The sequence below is a fragment of the Canis lupus genome, chromosome 26 (assembly GCF_011100685.1).
Source record: "Canis lupus familiaris isolate Mischka breed German Shepherd chromosome 26, alternate assembly UU_Cfam_GSD_1.0, whole genome shotgun sequence".
Classification (NCBI taxonomy): domain Eukaryota; kingdom Metazoa; phylum Chordata; class Mammalia; order Carnivora; family Canidae; genus Canis; species Canis lupus.
The window spans coordinates 5,927,199-5,947,758 of NC_049247.1; the positions used below are offsets into that span (position 1 = coordinate 5,927,199).

At 43.6% G+C, this 20,560-nt stretch overlaps 1 non-coding gene across 3 annotated transcripts in view; it reads right to left on the reverse strand.

Moving 5' to 3' along the window:
- Positions 1-1,507: 1,507 nt before the first annotated feature.
- ZNF664 overlaps positions 1,508-20,560 on the reverse strand; it is a 43,524-nt gene continuing 24,471 nt past the window's right edge. For all 3 annotated transcript variants that reach the window (XR_005379101.1, XR_005379102.1, XR_005379100.1), the window contains exons 3-4: positions 5,643-5,708; positions 1,508-5,536 (exon numbers count right to left, since the gene is read on the reverse strand). This is a non-coding gene — a transcript (zinc finger protein 664). The remainder of the gene's footprint in view (positions 5,537-5,642; positions 5,709-20,560) is intronic.

Genomic DNA, 20,560 nt, shown 5'->3' on the forward strand with positions numbered 1-20,560 from the left:
GTGGTCCAGCAGAACAAGAGAACTCCAAATAAGGGGACCCATCTTCCTTAATAGGCAATGGGAATTGTTTTCCTCCCCTTGTATTACTACATACTAGGCACTTTATGTAGGTTTGTTTAGTCCTTCCAACTACTTTACAAGTTAGGTAATGTGCAAAACCATTTTATAGGTAAGAAACCTGAGGTCTGGGGAAGCTAGGAAGCTGCATAAGGCACAGAGTCATAGCTCTGCCAACGTCATTCTCCCCATCTCTCGCTAACTCTATCTTAACTTAGCAACGCTATTTATATTCGGCTCCTGCCCAGTGATGGCAGCAGCCTTTCCCCCACCTCTCCCCTCAGGTTTGATTCCACCATTGAGGCCTTCTGACTTTTTGCTTTCTGTTCACCTGTTTTTTTTTCAAATGCCTGAGAATAATAGCAAGCTGTACAGAAAAACTGTTTAACAACTGAACATTTTTTAGGATAACAGAACCAAGAGTTGGGAAGTCCCTCAGAAGGCATCATGTCCAGGTTCGCACAACACTAAAGAATCCGACAACTTCCTCAAGGTGGTCTGTGACAGGCCTGGGTGCCCCTGGTCCCTACAGCAGACCATCTGGATGTTTGTGGCTCTTTGATCTGACAGTTCTTAGAGGTGCAATCTGCCATGTATTCAGGGTCCCAAGTCAGAAACTGTGGAATCTTAGTAGGCACCCAGAGTGACTCAATGGGGGACACAAGAGCTCACATGTGACCTCTCTTCCCAAATCCTCTGTCAGAAAGGCCAATTTGGACTGCTTCTGCCTTGATGTGGAAGCAGGATGTAGACTTGCCCCTCAAAGCCAGCAGACGCCAGAACCCGTGCTGAAGCCTGTGGCACGGAACATGGTCACCACAGCTAAACCCAAGAATTATGTTAACACCTTACCAGGAGGCGGGCCACAGTGATCAGAGGACCAGAGCTGGGCTTTGCAAAGTGAAATAAAAGCCTATAGGCACTAGGCAGGTAATACAAATGACCAAGATGGGTCACATAGGGAATGTGAATTTGTTGCCAACACTCAAATATCACTAAACTTTATGTAAAAATCCAGCTTGCTGGTTTTCCCTTAAAAGAGCAGAATGTGTGGGAACCTCTGGCCTATATTCTACCATGGAGATAAACATCTACAGCCCAGTAGGGCCATCCCTTCAGTTAGGCACGCTTTCCCATTTGCCACAGACCTCGCAACTCCTCTGAAGAATTCATGGTGCAATTTAGTCATTTCTTACTTGCCTGGGTTGTGACTCTTGGGCCGGGGTGTCCTTACAACCTGCTTTGTTGGGACATTCCCAATTCAGGCCTGCGGTCCTCATTAACAGCACCCCCTTTACTCTTAAGAGCCCAGTTGGACATTAAATTATATGGTCACCCTAGGCATAATACACAAGCCAAACCACACACACACACACACACACACACACACACACACGCACACACACACAGATGACCTCTGAATTCACACAACTACATGTGAAGCACAGAACCCTGTTATAAAGTGATTTTATTAAATTGATTTGGACATACTGTAGGTCAAATAATATTTTCCAAAGATAACAATTATGGACTTTAAAGCTCGACATAAAATTAGTAGCTTCAAAAGTGTTAGTCATATTCCCCAGCAACAGCATGATAAAATAATTCAACTATGTAGAAATATAGAACTCTAGGACTAGCTGGAAACTCGGAAATCATTTAGCCTAATGTCCTCATTTTGTGAGAAAACTAGACTCAACGATTAGGCAATCTGCCCAAGCTCACACACCTAATAGTAATAAAGCTAGAAATCAAACCGATTTTTCCTAAAACTAAAATCCTACTGATGATATTTCAGCTGTCTCTCTACCAACTAAAAGTCTAGGCGGCTCTCTAATGCCGCAGGCTACCGTGACATGGACGAGGGTAAGACACTACAGTAAATCGTAGTCGAGGGCGTCAGGCCTGGAAGGGGCTTCACCCAGGAACTAGGCTGGCCCTCTCCTGGTCAAGGAGGACACGCAGGAGAAGGGACTTCCCAAAGGCTGTGAACATAGCTGTCTGGATGAGAATCCAGAGAGGAACACATTTATCCCCAAAGCCCATCTCTAGTTTCGTGGCCCATCCTTTAAATTATGTGCTCCTTTTAAATCTCCTTTATGCCTTGAGGTTTCAGGTACACAAAAACCCCTTCCAGTCAAACAGAAGAAATTAATTCAAATATGAAGAGAAAATCAAGCTTTGTTTCAGTATTTTGATGACTATTTAGGGTAGTTCATTCCCAACCTCTTAAGACAGTTGACAGACACCATGAACCTGCTCACCCATTTCAGAGCTTCAAAGATCCTTAACTTCCCCCAAGACTTCCTGAGCATAAGGACTACATGTGGGAATCAATGGAAACAGGAATGAGAAGAGAAACAAAGTTAAAAATTAGTTGCTTTTTGTTCTTGTCATTGGGGACTTTTGGTCTTCTATACATTCCTTGAGTTCTTCCACATGAGTTTTTAATATCAATCTAGCCACAATAAAAGAAAAGAAAGAAAAGAAAAGAAAAAAAAGAAAAGAAAAGAAAAGAAAAGAAAAGAAAAGAAAAGAAAGAAAAGAAAAGAAAAAAGAAAAGGAAAGAAAGAAAGAAAAAGAAAAAAGGGCCTATAAACAAAAAAAGGGGCCTATAAACGACGGGATACTGAGCAGCTCAGTATCTCTCCCCTCCCTGTGGCTCGCTCCACCCTAGCACCCGGCCGCCTTCTGCTCCTAAACACAACAGCAGGGCTGACCAGCAATGCTCCCAGCCTTGTGCGCTTCACTCCAATGCCCCCCTCAGAAAGGCCTTCCCTGACCGCTAATGATGCCCCACCCCCACCCCACCCCCACTCTAAATCATCACCCTAGTTTATTTTCTTCATAGCACTTAATCACTATCTCAAACTACATTATGTATTTGCTTACTTGCGTATCCTTTGTCTCCTCCACCAGAAGTAAACTCCATGAGAGTAGGGCCCTTGTCTGTCTTAGTGGTATTCCCAGCACCTAGCACAGTGCCTGGCACATAGGAGGTGTTCAATAAATACTTGTTGAATGAATGAAGAAAGGAAAGGAGAGAGTGAGTGACATAGACATTCATGCCTAAAAATGAAGGGATACATAATCCTCAATGAAGGTATCGAGGACTCCTACACACACATTACTGCCCCAAATTACAGAAACAGAGACTAAATATTAGTGACTCCTCCCACCATCTTCTCCTACAGTCTTCCCTAGCTGGTAAAAGGAGCTCCATGCAAAAGGAGCCCAAGAGGGCAGTTTTAGATGGAGAGAAGTTCCAACTTTGCTTCCTTGCTTCTTCCTATTTACATTCAGCTATTTCCAAAAAAAATTCAAGTTAAAAATATGTGATGTAGCCACTAGAAAATTAAGTCTAACATAGAGACACAGTGATTAGTAGAATCCACAACATGTTTAAAACAAAGTTCAAGAAAAGTTCAAGGGCATGTATGTCTGCCAGTGATTTCTCTGATGGGCCAAGTGAATGGAAATTATGAGTCACCTAAAATCTAAAATGAGATTTAATGCCATCTAGGAAGGGGTGGATATTTACGGGTACTGTGAAGACATACAGGTAAAGTGGGGTCAGAAGTAATGGGATATATGGGACAATATGTAGGAGCTGAACCACGGAATAACCTCAGAAATACCAGAACACTGTCTTTGTGGGAGCTTTGCATTTCAAATGCATTAGCCAGTATGCCTGAATCGAGAGAAGGAAGGGCATGAGTTCCTGAAGGGGGCGATGTCTGGGGTAACTTTTAGGTAAAGTGTAGACAGATGGTGACTCAGGAGGCTAGGCAATGATAGTTTCCTGTGTCATTTCCCACTACTGAGGCATCATGCCCAAATCCCAGGAAACATACACCCATGACTGGGACTCACAGCCCATCTTGGGCAGACACTGAGAGGGATTCCAGATTTAAAGTCAAATTGTGGAACACACGTGGCATGAATAAAAAAAAACCCAACCTCACATATGCCTCTTCAAAAAGAATGTCCTGCTGGGGCTTGCTGCAAAAATTTCTTGGGTCAATGTAGGTATTTACAGGGTTTCCTTCCTAGTGGCACTTATGGGTTTCAAGATTTTTAACTCTTAGCAAAACGCTCTATATAACTGATATCTTGAGATGGTTTCTCTCCTTTGTGTGCACTCTCTGGTGGATGCAGAGGCTGGTGCTCTGACTGAAGGCCTTCCCACACTCATCACATTTAAAAGGTTTCTCCCCAGTGTGCACTCTCTGGTGGATGCAGAGACTCGAGCTCTGGCTGAAGGCCTTCCCACACCCACAACATCTATAGGGCTTCTCCCCAGTGTGTACTCTCTGATGGATGCAGAGGCTCGAGCTCTGGCTGAAGGCCTTCCCACACTCATAACATTTATAGGGCTTCTCTCCTGTGTGAACTCTCTGATGCATGCAGAGGCTAGAAGTGTGCCTGAAGGCCTTCCCACACTCTTCACATTTAAAGGGTTTCTCTCCGGTGTGGACTCTCTGATGCATGCAAAGGTTTGAACTATTACTAAAGCCCCTTCCACACTCACTACAGACATAGGGTTTCTCACCTGTATGAACTCTCATGTGAATTTGAAGATGTGAGCTCCAATTGAAGGCTTTGCCACACTCATAGCATTTATAGGGCTTCTCCACTGTGTGGATTTTCTTATGTCTGTTAAGTTTTGTTGTAGTACTAAAATCCTTACCACAATCATCACATTTATAGACCTTCTCTCCTGTGTGGTCTCTCCAATGAATATGAAGTTCTGATATATGAAAGAAACCCTTGTCACACTTGTCACATTTATGGGGCTTCTCAGCAGTGTGAATTTTCTGATGCATAAAAAGATCTGCTCTCTCAGAGAAAAATTCCCTACACATGGGGCACTTGTAGATCATTTTTCCTATTTGGTATCGTGATTTAGAGGAGAAAATTTCTGTATGACTATTATAGTTACAGGATTGCTATTTCATAGAGTCTCTTATTTGGCCATTCTGGCAGTTTATCTCAAGCTTGCTCTATTAGGTAGGTCTAAGGTTGGCCTAAGCTTCTCCCTGCCTGTCTTTCTATGGAAGATTTCTTCCTGCATAGTGCTCCTCACTCAGTATTATTATTGATCATAAAGTGACATTTACTTCCACGTGAATTCTGTAACTCATTAACACAGAACTTTCCTTTAGATCCTGAGTTGTCAACATTCCAAGGGGCTCCCAAGGTGCAAACCTCTGTGTTTTTAAGCCCCTGGAATCTTCCTCTTGTAGAACAATCTCGTACTTTCCACTTCTAGAAAAAGGACTGTACAGTGTCCCCAGTGGTGGAGAGTGAGATACTGCGTGTTGGTCTCGATCCCCTGGAGCCTCCCTTTGAAGAGTCAGTAGGACATTCTGTCTCCTACACATCAGACAGGAGCCTTCCCAGGAAGCAAGCTCCTCGGGTTCCAGGTGTGCCAATCCTTCCTCCTGGGGATTCCCTACATGGATCTCACTCCAGTCTCCTGTAACAGAAACATAAGTAAATATGTTGAAAATGCCTCTTTTACAGAAAATTGGTATTGGTTCCATAATTAATTTCATATAAATGTGACAGCAAGCAATACAGACCTTTTTTGATCTTGAGGAAGAAGCTCTCTTATCTTCCAGAGAGATGTATCTCTTGGATTTGCAGGTCTGAAGAAGAGAATTTGTAGATATCATGCTCCTGTTCATAGCCCAAATATATAATCCATTCATAACCACTTATTGTAATTATCTAAACAACATCAAGGGAATATTATTGAAAAAGAAAAGAAATACTCAGAAGACCTGAATATGAGGAGCAGCTAGCTGTCCTACATAAAGGAGCAAGAAGGGAAACTATCTGCTTTGAATTTCAGAAAGGACAAGGTTTGCTTTAGAACTAAAACATCCCATTTGAGTAGCCTTCCAATCTATAGAAAGAATAAATATATGACATATTGGTATTGAATGTCATTCCCTTACTGTATTGTCCTCAATGGTTTCCTGAGGTACTTAAATTCCAAACCCTTCAGCAAAAACCCAAGGCTCTGCATGACCTTGCCTCCACTCTCCCCCACACCTTGCTGTGCCTTCTGTTTCAGTCCTCAACACCTCAAGCTGGTGCCTGAAATGCTTTCTTCCCAACCTAGTGTGTGGCTTGCTGTGTCAGCTGCCCCTCCCTTACCTGAAGAAGGTCCCTGGCCGAGACTATTTTAATTTCTTGCTTGATTCCTTCGAAGCATATAGAACTTGTAATCATCTTACTGTTCCTTGGTCTTTGACACATCTCCTGTACTGGGATGTATAAATGCCATGAGGAAGGAACTCTGTATGTTGCTCACTGTTCCATTTCAGTGAAAGGGAGGTGTTCAATTAATATTTGTTGAATGCATCTACAGAATATTTTAGGACACCCTCTCTCCTCCAGCAGACATATCATGCTTCATTCACTCTGGTAAAAGGCACATTTCCCAGTGCCCTACTACCCGTCTTTTGACAACTAACATGAGATGAAATATACAACAAATAGAATGATCAGAAAATAAAATAAATCCCAAAATACTCTATTTTGAACTCCTGTGAGGTTTAGGACTATATTTTAACAATCTTTTCATCTCTTGTATGCTATAATCAGTAAGTAAGTGATACTTCAATTAATTAATTAAATGACATCAACAGACCTTCTTAAAGTAACACTTTCAATAGTATGTTCCATATAAAGACAGGGTAGTGAGCAAATGAGGAGATCTCTTCAACATTAAAGTAGCAAAATAAATTGGACTGCTTTTAAGTGGAAATGTTAGGATTATGAAATTGAACCAGATGCCCAAAATTCAGCAAAAATATAGTCAGTGGCTAGAAAAATTATATATGCATTTATCCTTTATTCTATAACCACACTTCTAGAGATACATCCCAAGATACATTAGCAAAAACAGGAAGTGACTGATGTTCTAAGTAATTCATTGAGGCAGAACCTGTCACAGCAAAACTGCAGACAAACTCAGGCCTATCGGTGGGGACTCCAATCAACTCTAGTACTTCCTCATAGTAAAATGCTGCTTAGCTGCTCAAAAACAAGGAATGAGGAAGAACACTCTGCAATGAAGTGGAGCAAACCCCAGTCTACCATGTAGATCATGGACAAGACAGATCAGACAGATCTGTGGATGTGACAAGACAAGACAGAACAGCATATATATATAATATGCTGACTTTTGGACAAAGCAGGGATGCAAATGTAAATGTATGTATTTGTTCATATGACGTGCACAAATTCCCAAGGAGGACAACACAAAACCAAATGTAAGCAGTTATCTGTGGAAGATAAAGAAGCAAAGATGAAGTAAAACTTTTCTGAATGTACCTTGTTATGTAGTTTTGGCTTTGGAAACATGTTTATATATATTCCAAAAATAAAATCAAAAGCAGGAGAATAATAAGTAGAATTTTAAAACAAATGAAGAGAAGAAAATTAATTTTTAAGCTGTTCACATCCACAAATGGCATCTAAGGACAGCATGCTATATACAGAAGGACATATTCTGTCAACAAAAAAAGCTGCAAAGAAATCAAACTTCTTTCAATAGTCTGTTAGTTATAACAACACTGGTGTGTTCATAAACTAAGATTAAGTAATAAGTAATTTTGTTAAGGTTGTTAGGAACAAAAAGTCAATATAAGACAAACCAAATACAAACATAAAATCAAAGTTAAGGGAAAAAAATCATCCAACGTAAAAGTTGATTTATCAGTTTGAATTCATGTCTTTTTTAGCTCTATCCACTAAAAAGACTTAGTAGCAATGACAACCAACAGGAAAACACCCTTCCCTTAAATACCCTTCTCCACCAAAAGACACAGGGATCCTTGGAGGAGCAGCTGATTTCAAGGCCAGAACAGCATTCTACAAAATAAGCCCAGGACATCTCATTATTCCAGAAAGCGAGAGAGCAAGAGAGTCATGCCAAAGAAACACCAATGCCAATTTATGAAAGACTCCCATTGGCCAAAAATGGGACAACTGACCAACAAAAGGAATAATGAACCCAATCTACTGAAACAAATTAAATATACAAAACTTCAGGAGTTCACAATGATCTCAGGGGTGAGGAATGGGGGTAGAGGAGAACAGAGAGAGAAAGAGAAGGACAGACATACACAGGGACAAAGATTTAAGGCATTGAACAAAACTGGAAATAATTAGGCTACTTTTTACCCAATTTTACAAAAATTGGCATTTGGGAGGAAAGAAATATGCCTCCATCCTATCTTTACTCCAAGAACTTTTTAAAATATTTATTTATTTATTTTAGAGAGCGATGGTGGAGGAGAGGGGCAGAGAAAGAAGAAGACAGAGAATCTCAAGCAGACATCCCACTGAGCATGGAGCCCAAGGTAAGGCTCAATCTCACAACCCTGAGATCACAATCTGATCTGAAATCAGGAGCTGAATGCCTGACTATGCCACCCAGGCACCCCTCTGTGAACTATCTTTTGAGGTAATGCACAACCCCACTAGTAAATGTATAATCCTAACGAAATACCTGACCATGAGCAGGAACTTTACATTGCAAGGATCAGGCTGTTATCACCTAAACCCACTCACCAATTTTAGCATAACTCAAAAGAGGAGCAACCAGACCTGTGTGCCCCCCAGTGCAGTGTGATAGGAAACATATAGCATCATTCTAAAATATTCTTGCCAAAAGATTTAACCAGGACCTAACCAAGATTCTAGACATTATTTTTATTTAAAGGGAATAAGGAGGGATAGAAAAAAATGCCAGGAATCAAGCAGAAAAATATCAAAGTATAAAGCCTGTCCATAGGACAGTTGCCTGTTGTCCCAATAAGTAAATGGCCCGGAAACAGGGAGGCCTAGGGGAGAGCTACTCCAAAGAGACTCAACACCTAACAATCAAATGTAACATGAGGACCTTCTTTGGCATCTGATTCCAATAAACCAGCTGCTGAAAGGAGACAAGTGAGGAAACATGATTAGGGATGGGGTATCACATTGTACAAGAAATGTGGCCAACTGTGTTAGACATGCTAATGCCACTAGAACCATATAAACAAATGTCAGTGTTCTCAGAGATGTATAATGACGTTTGCAGGAATGAAGTGACAATAGATGGGTGGGAGATGGGTCTTCAAATGCTTCAGGAAAATAAAAAAGTAAAAAAGGACACTAAAAATAAATAAATAAAATAAATAAATAAAATTTAATTTCCAGGGCTCGCCTCACCTGGAAATGAAGCAGCGAGGGTCAGGGCATCCATCGAGACTGGTCACAGGAGAGACAGACTCTGCTCAGAGGGCAAAAACTCCACCTTGAAGTTCAAGGACACAAAATTCCTACATGAACTCCCACCAGAGTTTCCCTCAAGGGAGAATCAATTACCATTCCTTCTAGGTAAAAATGCTCAGACATACCTGTAAGTCTTACCCCATTGTGGGAGTGGGGGTAGGGTAACCTACACTATGCAGGAAAAAGGAAAAAAAAAGATAAAACAAGATAAACTACAGCCAATTTCTCATGTTACCAACTAAAGAACAGCAGGACAAACAACAGTAAAAAGGATCCCTGCCATTAACCTTTCTAAACATCATTTGCCCCACTGCGCCCATACGTATAAAGGATACTAGAAAGTAAGGGAGCAGATATGAGCTACAAAATCCTACAAATCACAAATGCACGTGTTGCCAAGATTCTCTCATTCAAAACATGTCTCATAGCCAATATCCCAGAAGAGGTTTGAAAGGGACAGACTGTAAGACCGCAGGACCACCTTTCTGACCCCAGAGGAAGGAGCCTTGCCCTGAGGTCTCCTGGCACTGCTCAGGGCAACATTTAGTCTCTCCATGAGACTTCAGGAGTGTCCCCCAGTAGTATGAGGATTCAACCTACAGTGGGGAAGAGCTGCTCAAACAGGAAGAGTTTGCTGAGAATTGAGAGAAAACTGCTTCAATTTAGTTCATGAAGTCCCCATTTTCCATTAAAACCATATGATATGGGGAACCCTGGGTGGCGCAGCAGTTTAGCGCCTGCCTTTGGCCCAGGGCGCGATCCTGGAGACCCGGGATCGAATCCCACGTCGGGCTCCCGGTGCATGGAGCCTACTTCTCCCTCTGCCTATGTCTCTGCCTCTCTCTCTCTGTGACTATCATAAATAAATAAAAATTAAAAAAAAAAAACATATGATATGGTTTCTTATATACACTAGAATCTTTGCCTCATCTAAACATTGTGACAAAAAGGAATATCCAAATCAATACTAACCTGTCACTACAGCTAAAAATGAGGGATCAGGGCAGCCTGGGTGGCTCAGCGGTCTAGTGCCGCCTTCGACCCAGGGCATGATCCTGGAGACCCGGGATCGAGTCCCGCGTCGGGCTCCCTGCGTGGAGCCTGCTCCTCCTTCTGCCTGTGTCTGCGCCTCTCTCTGTCTCTCGTGACTAAATAAATAAATAAATAAATAAATAAATAAATAAATAAATATTTTTAAAAAAATGATGGATCAGTAAATAAATACCTGATGCTAAAATTAACAAGATAGGAAACAACAAATGTTGGAGAGGATGTGGAGAAAGGGAAACCCTCTTGCATTGTTGGTGGGGATGCAAGCTGGTGCAGTCACTCTGGAAAACAGTGTGGAGCTGTTTTAAAAATAGAGCTACCCTATGATCCAGCAATGGCACTGCTGGATATTTACCCTAAAGATACAAATGTAGTGAAACGATGGGGCACCTGCACCTCAAAGTTCATAGCAGCAATGTCCACAATAGTCAAACATGTGGAAGAAGCCACGATATCCTTCGGCAGATGAATGGATAAAGAAGATGTGGTCTATATATACAATGGAATATAACTCAGTTATCAGAAACAATATTTACCATTTAAACATCAACGTGGATAGAGCTGAAGGATATTATGCTGAGTGAAATAACTCAATCAGAGAAAGATGATTATCATATGGTTTCACTCATATGCAGAATATAATAGTGAAAGGGACCATAAGGGAAAGGAGGGAAACTAAGTAGGGAAAAATTAGAGACAGAGACAAACCATGAGAGACTCCTAACTCTGGGAAACAAAGGGTTGCAGAAGGGGAGGTAGGTGGGGGCATGGGGTAACTGGGTAACGGGTACTAAGGAGGGCACATGATGAGATGAGCACTGAGTGTTATATGTTGGCAAACTGAATTTAAGTAAAAATAAAAAAAAATACCTGATGCTAAGATATGAAAAAGTACAAAATGAGTCCTAAATACAGAGAAATTGTCCTGACAGCATAGAAGCTCTGAGCTTGGCATTGGGAAGGGCCATCTGTAGGTGGAGGTACAGGATTCATAGGTGGGAGGATAGAGCTTGGCTCCCTTTCAGGGTTGCTCAGGACAAGTACTCCTCAACCTAGGCTGTGAGGCAATGCTAACACTGAACCACAGCCTGAGGCCATGGGAGACACACAGGACCCCTGTACTGTGGCGGAAGGAGCCCTCTCTGGTCACACCTGCAGGGGGCAAATGTCAAGAAGAAGGACAGAGGACACTGATTTTCTTCCCAAACTTCAGCCTGAGTCTGAAGCAGAATACAGATAAACAGTCCTTTGGCCCTAGAAGCTCATGATGCTCTGCTGGGAGGAGTGGATGTGTATTTTAAAAGCGAGATTAGGGATCCCTGGGTGGCTCAGCGGTTTGGCGCCTGCCTTTGGCCCAGGGTGCGATCCTGGAGACCTGGGATCGAATCCCACATCAGGCTCCTGGTGCATGGAGCCTGCTTCTCCCTCTGCCTATGTCTCTGCCTCTCTCTCTCTGTGACTATCATAAATAAATAAAATTTTTTTTAAAAAAAGCGATATTAAACACATTTTTGCATACACCTCTTCCATATATTACTCTTCTTTATACGGCAGACCAAAAAAAAAAAATGCTGTTTTGCCTGGGGGGAAAAAGAGTGCACTAGTTTTTCATGAATTTCTTGTTAAAATGATCCTATGGTTGTAATCTGAGAACTCAAAGTAGAAGGACCCAGTCTCCACAGAGTAGGTGTTGGAGAACAGAGATGCAAATGACTGTGACACATGGACAGAAAGCATCCCACAGGGACCTTGGGTGCCAAGAAGACAGAAGGCATTAGAGGAATGCCAGCCATTCAACCAGAGGGGAAGTTTGGGACACTGTGACTGATGTTCCAGAAGGCTGGACCATACTCCATACAAGCTAGACATAAAATCAAGACTAATACACTGACTCAGCAAGGGAGAAAAATCTAGTTATGTTCCTACAGTAACAAGCAGCCAAGAACAAGCAGTCTGCACACACGTGTGAGGCCAGATGCTGCACAGCACTTTGTGGTGCTGTTCCGGAGGAGGCTGTGACACAGGAACTACAGAGACACAGACAGCTGGCAGTGGCACTGGTGACAATGTAGAGACAATCACTGCAGAGCCACTAAAACCTCCCAGCCAGACTCATGAGAACATTGGCCTCCAGAAAGGCATGCCAGTGGATAGCAGCCCAGAGCCAGAGAGCCTGAGGACCATGTCTTCTCAGCGGTGGTGACAGAGCAAGGGTGGGCGCTGGTGAGGGAGAGGGTCTGGTATGGGGATGGGACAGGTTGCCTTGGAAAGACTGGGGAATGAAGATGCAGGGCAGATGCCGTGTGAATGAAGTTCAATGCAAAGGATGGAAGGGATTTAAAAGTATATTTCTACTTAGTCTTAGAATAGTAGGCACAATTTTGCAACTGATTATTTAAATCAGGATAATGTAGATACACTAGCCTATCACACACACACACACACACACACACGTGTGCACACACACACAGAGTTTTCTATGCCATCAGTCAGTCAAAATATGAAGGAGCAAGCGGTTCGGAGGCCCAAGGACAGACATCTGTATTATGTACATTCTTCCTTCTCAAATGCTGGCTGCACCAGTGCTATGTTACCAGTGAGACGCTGATACCCAATATGGAGTCACCCACAAAACCTAACTCAGGTAACAGGCTGCTTCTCACGTGAACAAAGAAGTAAAGGAGCACATGAAGCAACAACAGCAGACAACAATGGGTTTGAACTTGGGTGAAGGGTACACACAGGGGTACATTTTGTTGTTTCCTTACTTTTTAAGTTTATCTGAAATTTCCCATAAGAAAAAGAAAGAAAACCAGTGAGCCTTTGCTTATGAGATCCCTGTAATGAAGATCTGAAGCCAGGAGACAGATACACACCAGCCTGTGGAATCACAGAGCTACACTGATTCTGCCAGCAGGGATATCACTAACCCGAGGAACCCCAGAGGCACATCCCTGCACGGAGACAAGGATGCTCGCGTACACATGAATTAGCAGCTGACCCGTCTCTAGGGAAACCCTATCATTTGACCACAATACCCTGTCCTTCCAGCTTTCTGACTCTGCTAATCCGACAGCATCTTTCCTTTGTTCCCAGAGGACCTCCAGTCTGCTTTCATGGTTTTCTGTTCCACTAATCAGACGCTGTCTGCCTTCTCCTCCCATTTCCTCTCCTGGTACAGACTCTGAGGCCCCACCCCTCTCACTGGCCACCCTTCTCTTGCACCACCATTCCAAAACCATACCTCAGCTCTGTCATCACCAGTAACAATACCACCATCTCTAAAATCCATTCAAGCTACCCACACTCTGACCACCCGGTGCTTTGGCCCCTGCACTGGATCCTTTACCTGGAGATTCACAAGCACTAACCTTTCCACATTTCTCCCGTCAGTTGCTTCCCTCCCCATCCGTCCACTGAGAGAGCTCCTTTCCTGCATTCACTGCTAGCTCTCGTGTCACCTTCTCCCTGTTACACCATTTTAATAACACCCCAACCTTCTTAAATCCAGTCCTCCACCTGTCCATGCAGGCACCTGAGCAGCTAAATGATGCCAGCCTTTACTGAATCCATGATGACAAACCTCAAATAGGCACTAGGCCTTCACAAACTCCTCTGTAAGTCTCTAGTTCACACTTCCCAGTATTACCAATTGCTTCTTTGCAGTTGTAACAGCAATGCTCCTGGTACCTTCTTTTCTCCTTAAATCTCCTATACCTCCTCCACCTCCCTCTCTTGGGGCTGAGAACCTGCCACAATAATTGATTGAGAAAACAGAAGCAACTTGATAGCAGTGTCCTCATTTTGCCATAGGTGATCCCGGAGCTGGCTGCATCTGCACCTACGTGCCTCCTGCAGCAGAGTGCCCTGCTCCTCAGGAGCCAGTCCTTCCACTGGTGCAGTCAGCACCTCCTGAGGCCTTCTCCAAATTAAATCCTGTGATGATTCTCTTTACCACCAACAATTTCATCCTACATAGTGCTCCATTCCCACACAAAAATGTTCTAGATCCCCCTTCCTGAAACAAACTTCTCTGTGATCCCACAGCCCCACCTATCAGCCAAATACCCACTCTCTTTCACGGTAAAACTTCTCGGGATCTTCATGCTTCACATTCTCTCAATCAGGTTTCTGTCTGTACTCTTTCCTGAAAACCACTCTTATCCAGGCTGTTGCAATCTCCACATTGCCAAATCCAATGGGCACTGTCCTTGTCTACTAGGTGGGACCACATGACATAACTTCTGTGGCTTGTGTCATGGCTCCTTGCCAGCTGTCCTGCTCCCTCACACTAGCCACTCCTTGTTTCCTTTACTGGACACTCCTCCTCTGCTTGAACTTCTAAAATGGAGGGGTGCTACAGGGTCTAATGAGGGTCTCTCTTATTTTCCAAGTCTATAACTTCTCTTCAAGCTTTCAGTCTCACCCAGTTACCTGAGCTAAAATGCCATCCTGAGGTTGGCTCCCAAGTTTTACTTCCAGCCCAGGATTGCATGACAAACAGCACCCCCAAACCCAAGCCCTCAGCTTGCTCCTTCCTCACTCTCTCAGCCCAGGGGTGTCCACACAGGGAGCTCTTCTCACTTCCTCTTCCCTGCATCTACCTCCCTCCATGACTTCTGTTCACTTGCCTGGCCCTGTCTCCATGGCCACAACAGCCAACTCAGCCAAAGCCCACAGCTGCTCAATTGGCCATCTCTCGGCTTTACTCCTGTGCCTCCACAAGTCGTCAACCCACTGTTTTAAAAACATGAATAAAACCACACCACGCCCTGCTTCAGCCCTCCACTGCTCTTTAAAGTGCACACTCCTTTCTCCAGGGCACATGTGGGATATCCAATCTCACCCCCACACCCTCTTGCACACTACACATCACTTCACTGGTTCCCTTTCCAGTCTTCTAACTCGTCAAGCCTGCTCCCCCTCAGCGCCTCAAATGCTCCCCTGCCCACGCGTCTCCCCAATCCTCTGGGAGCTGGCGTCTTCTCAGCAGTTAGGGCGTCTCAGAGGGCGGTGCTCCATCAACCACTTTAGACTGATTCACCTGCTACCCTGCAGGCTCTCCCAGCACAGGGTTATGCTGGACTTTCTTCACTGTCCTTTACCGACAGCTGCCTGATTTAGTTTGTGTATTCAGGGATGCATTTCCTTGTCTGCTGTCTTCCTCGCCCAGTCTCGAGTGCCAGCTCCCAACCAGCAACAACTGTAGAGAACCAGTGACCTTAGTGAACATCTAAGACTCCTTTTGTCTTCCATGGGGCACCAAGCAACAAACGTTTAGCGAGTATGTGTACCCTCAACAGAACGAACACACTTAGACCCCTCCTATGTAGAAACTACAGTCCAGCAGGGAGGCAGACCTCATCAAAGATGTCCACAAGAAATGTAAACCCAAACTATGCTAAGTGCTATGAAGCAGCCTTGGATGGTGCTCTGAGAACCCATGACTGCAAGGACAATGGGGCTGATGTGGTCAGGAGGGTCAGAGAAGACCACCCCAAAGCAGCGGCATTAGAGTTAACAAATGAGAGGAAAGCAAGGGTACTTGGGGGTGAACACACTAGAGATTATCTTAGTAGCCTAGGATAGAAAGGATGGTAACCTGCATCAAAGCAGTGGTGTAGACATAAAAAGATTTTAGCAGATGATTTTAAGGCATATTTAGGAAAGAAAAATCGGTCAGATTAGTGAACTGAATACAATGAGTGAGGGAAAAAGGAAATGCCAAGGATGACCCCTAGGTTTTCTGTTTGAATAACTGGGTGGATGGGGAGCCATTCACTAAGACAGGAAACTCAGGAAAGACCTCAGTTTGGAGATTAAGATCATGACTTCAATTTCAGACATCTATAATATCCAAGAGCAGATGTCAAGGACAGTTGCTGGATGGACGGAACTGGCACTCTGATAAGATGTCAGCACTTTATAAGATACAAATTTGTGAGCCATTAACATGTAGAGGGTAACTGAAGCAGAGGTTGGAATGACGCCACCTCCAGAGAAAGTGCCAGGTTAAGAAGTGAAAAGGACCCTCCAATGTTAAGAGTACATCCTGCATGGTTCCACTTACAGAGTTCAAAACTGGCAAAGCTAGTCTACCCTCTTAGGAACAGAGAAGGCAGAGGAGCTACAACTGGTAAGGAGTAAAGGAGCTCGAGGGTCCTGACCACATGGCTCCCTAAGCTGTGTGCTGTGTGCTGGTTTACACAGGTGTATTTACTTCAGAGCTGTGAACACTCATCAAGCTGTCCCTTGCAGTTTGGGGCTGTCTATAGTTATGCTTCCAGGAAAAGTTTAGGAAACAAACAGAAATGGGAAGAATTCCACTGAAAGGGAAAGGCAAAGTATGGGAGAAAAGAATTCCTGGAAAGGCCTGTGGAGAATCAGAGAGTCCATCTGAGAGGGGGAAAGCCAGCCCTCCACTGGCAGAGGGAGGAGGCAAGTGGTGGGAGAGAGCGGGAAGTTGCTCAGTGAGCAGGAAGCAAGGCCATCTGCAGAAAGAGAGGGAGAGGGTAAATGGGTGCTCGGAAGCCTGGGAGTGCAGAGAGGGTCTGAAATGGTTGTGTGCAGAGTAGGAGAGTGGAGTGACCAGAGAAGCATGGGAGGCGGTCATGGGCTTGTCATTCAGGTGCTGTGTAAGGAAGGTAGATGGATGAGTGCCTGCAGGACTGGGTTTTAGCCAAATGGGAATGATAAAAGGACAATGTGGCTGTCTACCTGGAAAAAATCACTGCCTATTCCAAAAGAAATTTTGGCCTTTGAATGCTGACAGGTAAAGTCATAAAACCACCAAGGTTTTCCCATCAACAACGTCAACTGAGCCTTGAGGGCTGCTGGAATGCCAGTAGCCCTCCTTGCCTGCAGCCTCCCTCTGACTCCACCTCTCCCTTCCCTCCCAGCAGATGGTCCCGAGATCACCACTCCTCAGGGAGAAGACAGAGCGCATCAGAGCATTCCCTTCTCTCCCACCACCAAAGCTCAAATGCACACACACTGCCCAGGTCCGCTTCTTTCTCCTTTTCCAGGGGAAGAAGTGCCCATGATCCTGTTCACAGTGCATCTCTACACCATTCCTCTCTCGACTGAGTTTTTCTTTCTCATCCTGAATGTATTCTCTGAAATTCAGACTGCTGGCTCAGGAAATCTAGTCATTGAAAATAATTACGCAATTATTTTGTCATAAAGTCAAATAAGAATTACCTCTTTTCTTGTTTCTGAGAAAATACAACTACTCCGACTATAAGAAACTTAGAAAGTACTACTGGTCTTTCTATAATTTTAGGGTTGCAAGACTTCCTATAGAACATGAAGTATAAAGTATAAATAATCCCACTCTGTAGTAGCAGACTCTTTCATTTGTGGGTTGCATCTGTTTCAGCAGAGATCAAACGAACATCCCATCCAGAACTAGATCTGTCAGAACATGCAGGTTATAGTTTTATCCCCCCAAGGGACAAGGTACACTTTCTTGGAAGGATTGAAACAAAAGAAGAACAGGGAAGAAGATATGTCTATGCCTCCACACACTCACCCAAAAATAACCACCACCAACTGCAATGGGCTGAAGTGGCCACATGATTAATCTTCCTCACATGTGCGGAGCAGGCATGTGTGTCAGGGGATCTGGAGAAGGCTCTCCAACAAAGATGATCAGCACTAGCTCAGATGCTGAGGCACTAGACTAGTAACTGTGAAATTTAAGGAATCCAAATCAACTTCTAGGTTCCTTAATTACTGGGAAGTGTTTTATAAGAACCTTCTGTTCCCAGTTCCCTTAATACATGTTGGCTTGTGCCATGTTTAGTGTCTGATATGTAAGTAATTCTCCACCCAGAAGCAGACCTACAAGAAAAGTATTACTGAGGCAGCCACCCTAGACGTTGAGCAGTTAGATATAGGGTCAAAGCATATAGACCCATAGGCATAAGTTCTACAAACATTTATTTAGTTTCCAATATTTGTCAGGCACTGGGCTAAGCTCTAAAGAATCCTATGATGAACAAAACAGCCATGGCTTCTGCATTCATGTGGTTTACAAACTAGGAGGGGAAGGTGACAGGCCCACTATCATGTGAACTGTGCTTTTTAGAGGCTCTATATGTGTCCTGTGGACACAGCTGCCTACACAAGGGGCATCCTAACTAGTCTCAGCATGACAAGAAAGACTTCTAGTAGACTCTCCTTCTACACTGAAATCCAAAGGACAAACTGGGTTATCCACAAAGAGTAGAAGGGCAGAGGGTTCTAGCCTAGGGAATGGCAGGTGTCTAGAAACAGGATGACAAACCCTAGGAAGTGAAAGTTCAGCATGTATAAGGCAGACGGCGGGGCAAAAGCAGGAGTCACACATCAACAGGATCCTGCAAGTAACAGGAACACTTTAAGTGCTAACAACGTTTTTTTTTTGTTTTTTTGTTTTTGTTTTTTAGGACTTATTCTTGAGAAAATAAAACCATTTCAGTTGCAAGACACCCATGTAGCAGTGGTCTCCTATAAAGCCAGAACTCCATCTTAAGAAAAACAGGATGGCATGAGACTACCAAGGTCCCTAAGAGTGAAGGAAGGATGGGATTCATACACACATGGGAGGGGATGGGAAGTATGGTAAAGGTCCCATTGGAGGTGGGAAAACCAAGTTCCACGAGGACATTAGTTCCTGAGTGGGCTGGGGTGTAGCTGCATTTCTAGTGGGAGGTGAATCTGGCCTTTAAACACTCCTCCTGGAAATGCTAGTTCAGTTCTTGGAATAGGGAACACTCTCTTCTAATGTGGTTTCTAAAAATCATGTAAAGATTTAACTTGAAGTCCTTACTGCACTCAACATGTCTGTTCCCTCAGAAACCCACACTGTCTCTGAGTCTCCCTTCCACTGTTCTCCAATCGAAAATCAACAGCCACATCCCCATCTTCTAATTGCAGCACCAAGTGCTGAAATTCATTCCAGTATGAATTTGTCAATGTCAGGTTGGGTTAACCAGAAATTTGCAGAACAAAGTGTCCTAGGTTGAATACGGTCTCCCAAAAATTCATGTCCACCTAGAACTGCAGGGTGTGATCTTATTAGGAAATATGGTCTTTGCAGATGTAATTACTTAGATGAGGTCATACTAGATTAGGGTGGGCCCTGAGTCCAATGACTGGTGTCTTCATAAGAGAAAGGAAAGAGAAATTCAGACAAGCATAGGCACACAGGGGTTAGAAAGCAGAAGTGTGGAGATGGAGGCAAAGATTAGAGAGACATGTCTACAAGCTAAGCCAAGAATTGCTGGCAACCACCAAGAGCTCGAACAGGCAAAGGATTCTTCCCTAGAGTCTTCAGACGGAGTATAAGCCTGCTGATACCCTGCTGACACCTTGATTTCAGACTTCTGGCTTCCAGAATCGAATACATTTCTGCTGTTTTTAGCCACTCAACTGGTGGCACACTGTTAGAGCCATCGGAAGCTACAGCCCAAGAAACCACTAGCTATAGAAACTAACACAAGGATATGGATGCTTACAGTAACGTCTCCCCCCATTGATCTCTGTCAGGACCCCAACCCCCCCCCACACACACACGGACATTTGTTTATTCTTCTGGGATGTGGGATGTGGAATGTGGCATGCGTATTTCACACTGATCCAAACCCTTTTCACTCTATAAAAACCTGGAGTCATTTCACTTGTGCTTACTTTAGAAGAATACAAGTTACGCATTTCATTTACATTCTTTTACTCAAGAGATTACATCTTACAGAAAAATCTTAATTTTTTCCTTTCTTTCCCAATAGTTTCCTCTTTGCTTCAACTTCCAGAGGAAATAAATCCATAAATGGTACATACAGTCTTTAACTCCCACCAAAAGTCTCATATATCCTTATTTACTTACACACATACACACGGTGGGCAACATGGTTAAAGAGAGCAAGCACAGATTTCACGGCAGACTGGCCTGAGTTAAAATGTACCCTGTATCTATTGTGACCCCTGTGGCCTTGAGAAGAGCTTTAAGACTTTCTTGGCTCTACCAAATTATGGTTTTGTGTATGATGGGAAAGGATACTTTCTTAGAATAAAATTTTAAGATCCAAAATCAAAGGGAAGTGGGCAGGAATGGAAAAGAATGTTCCATCTGGAAATAAGATAAAATTTAGTCAGGGAAAACTTTATAATTGAAGCA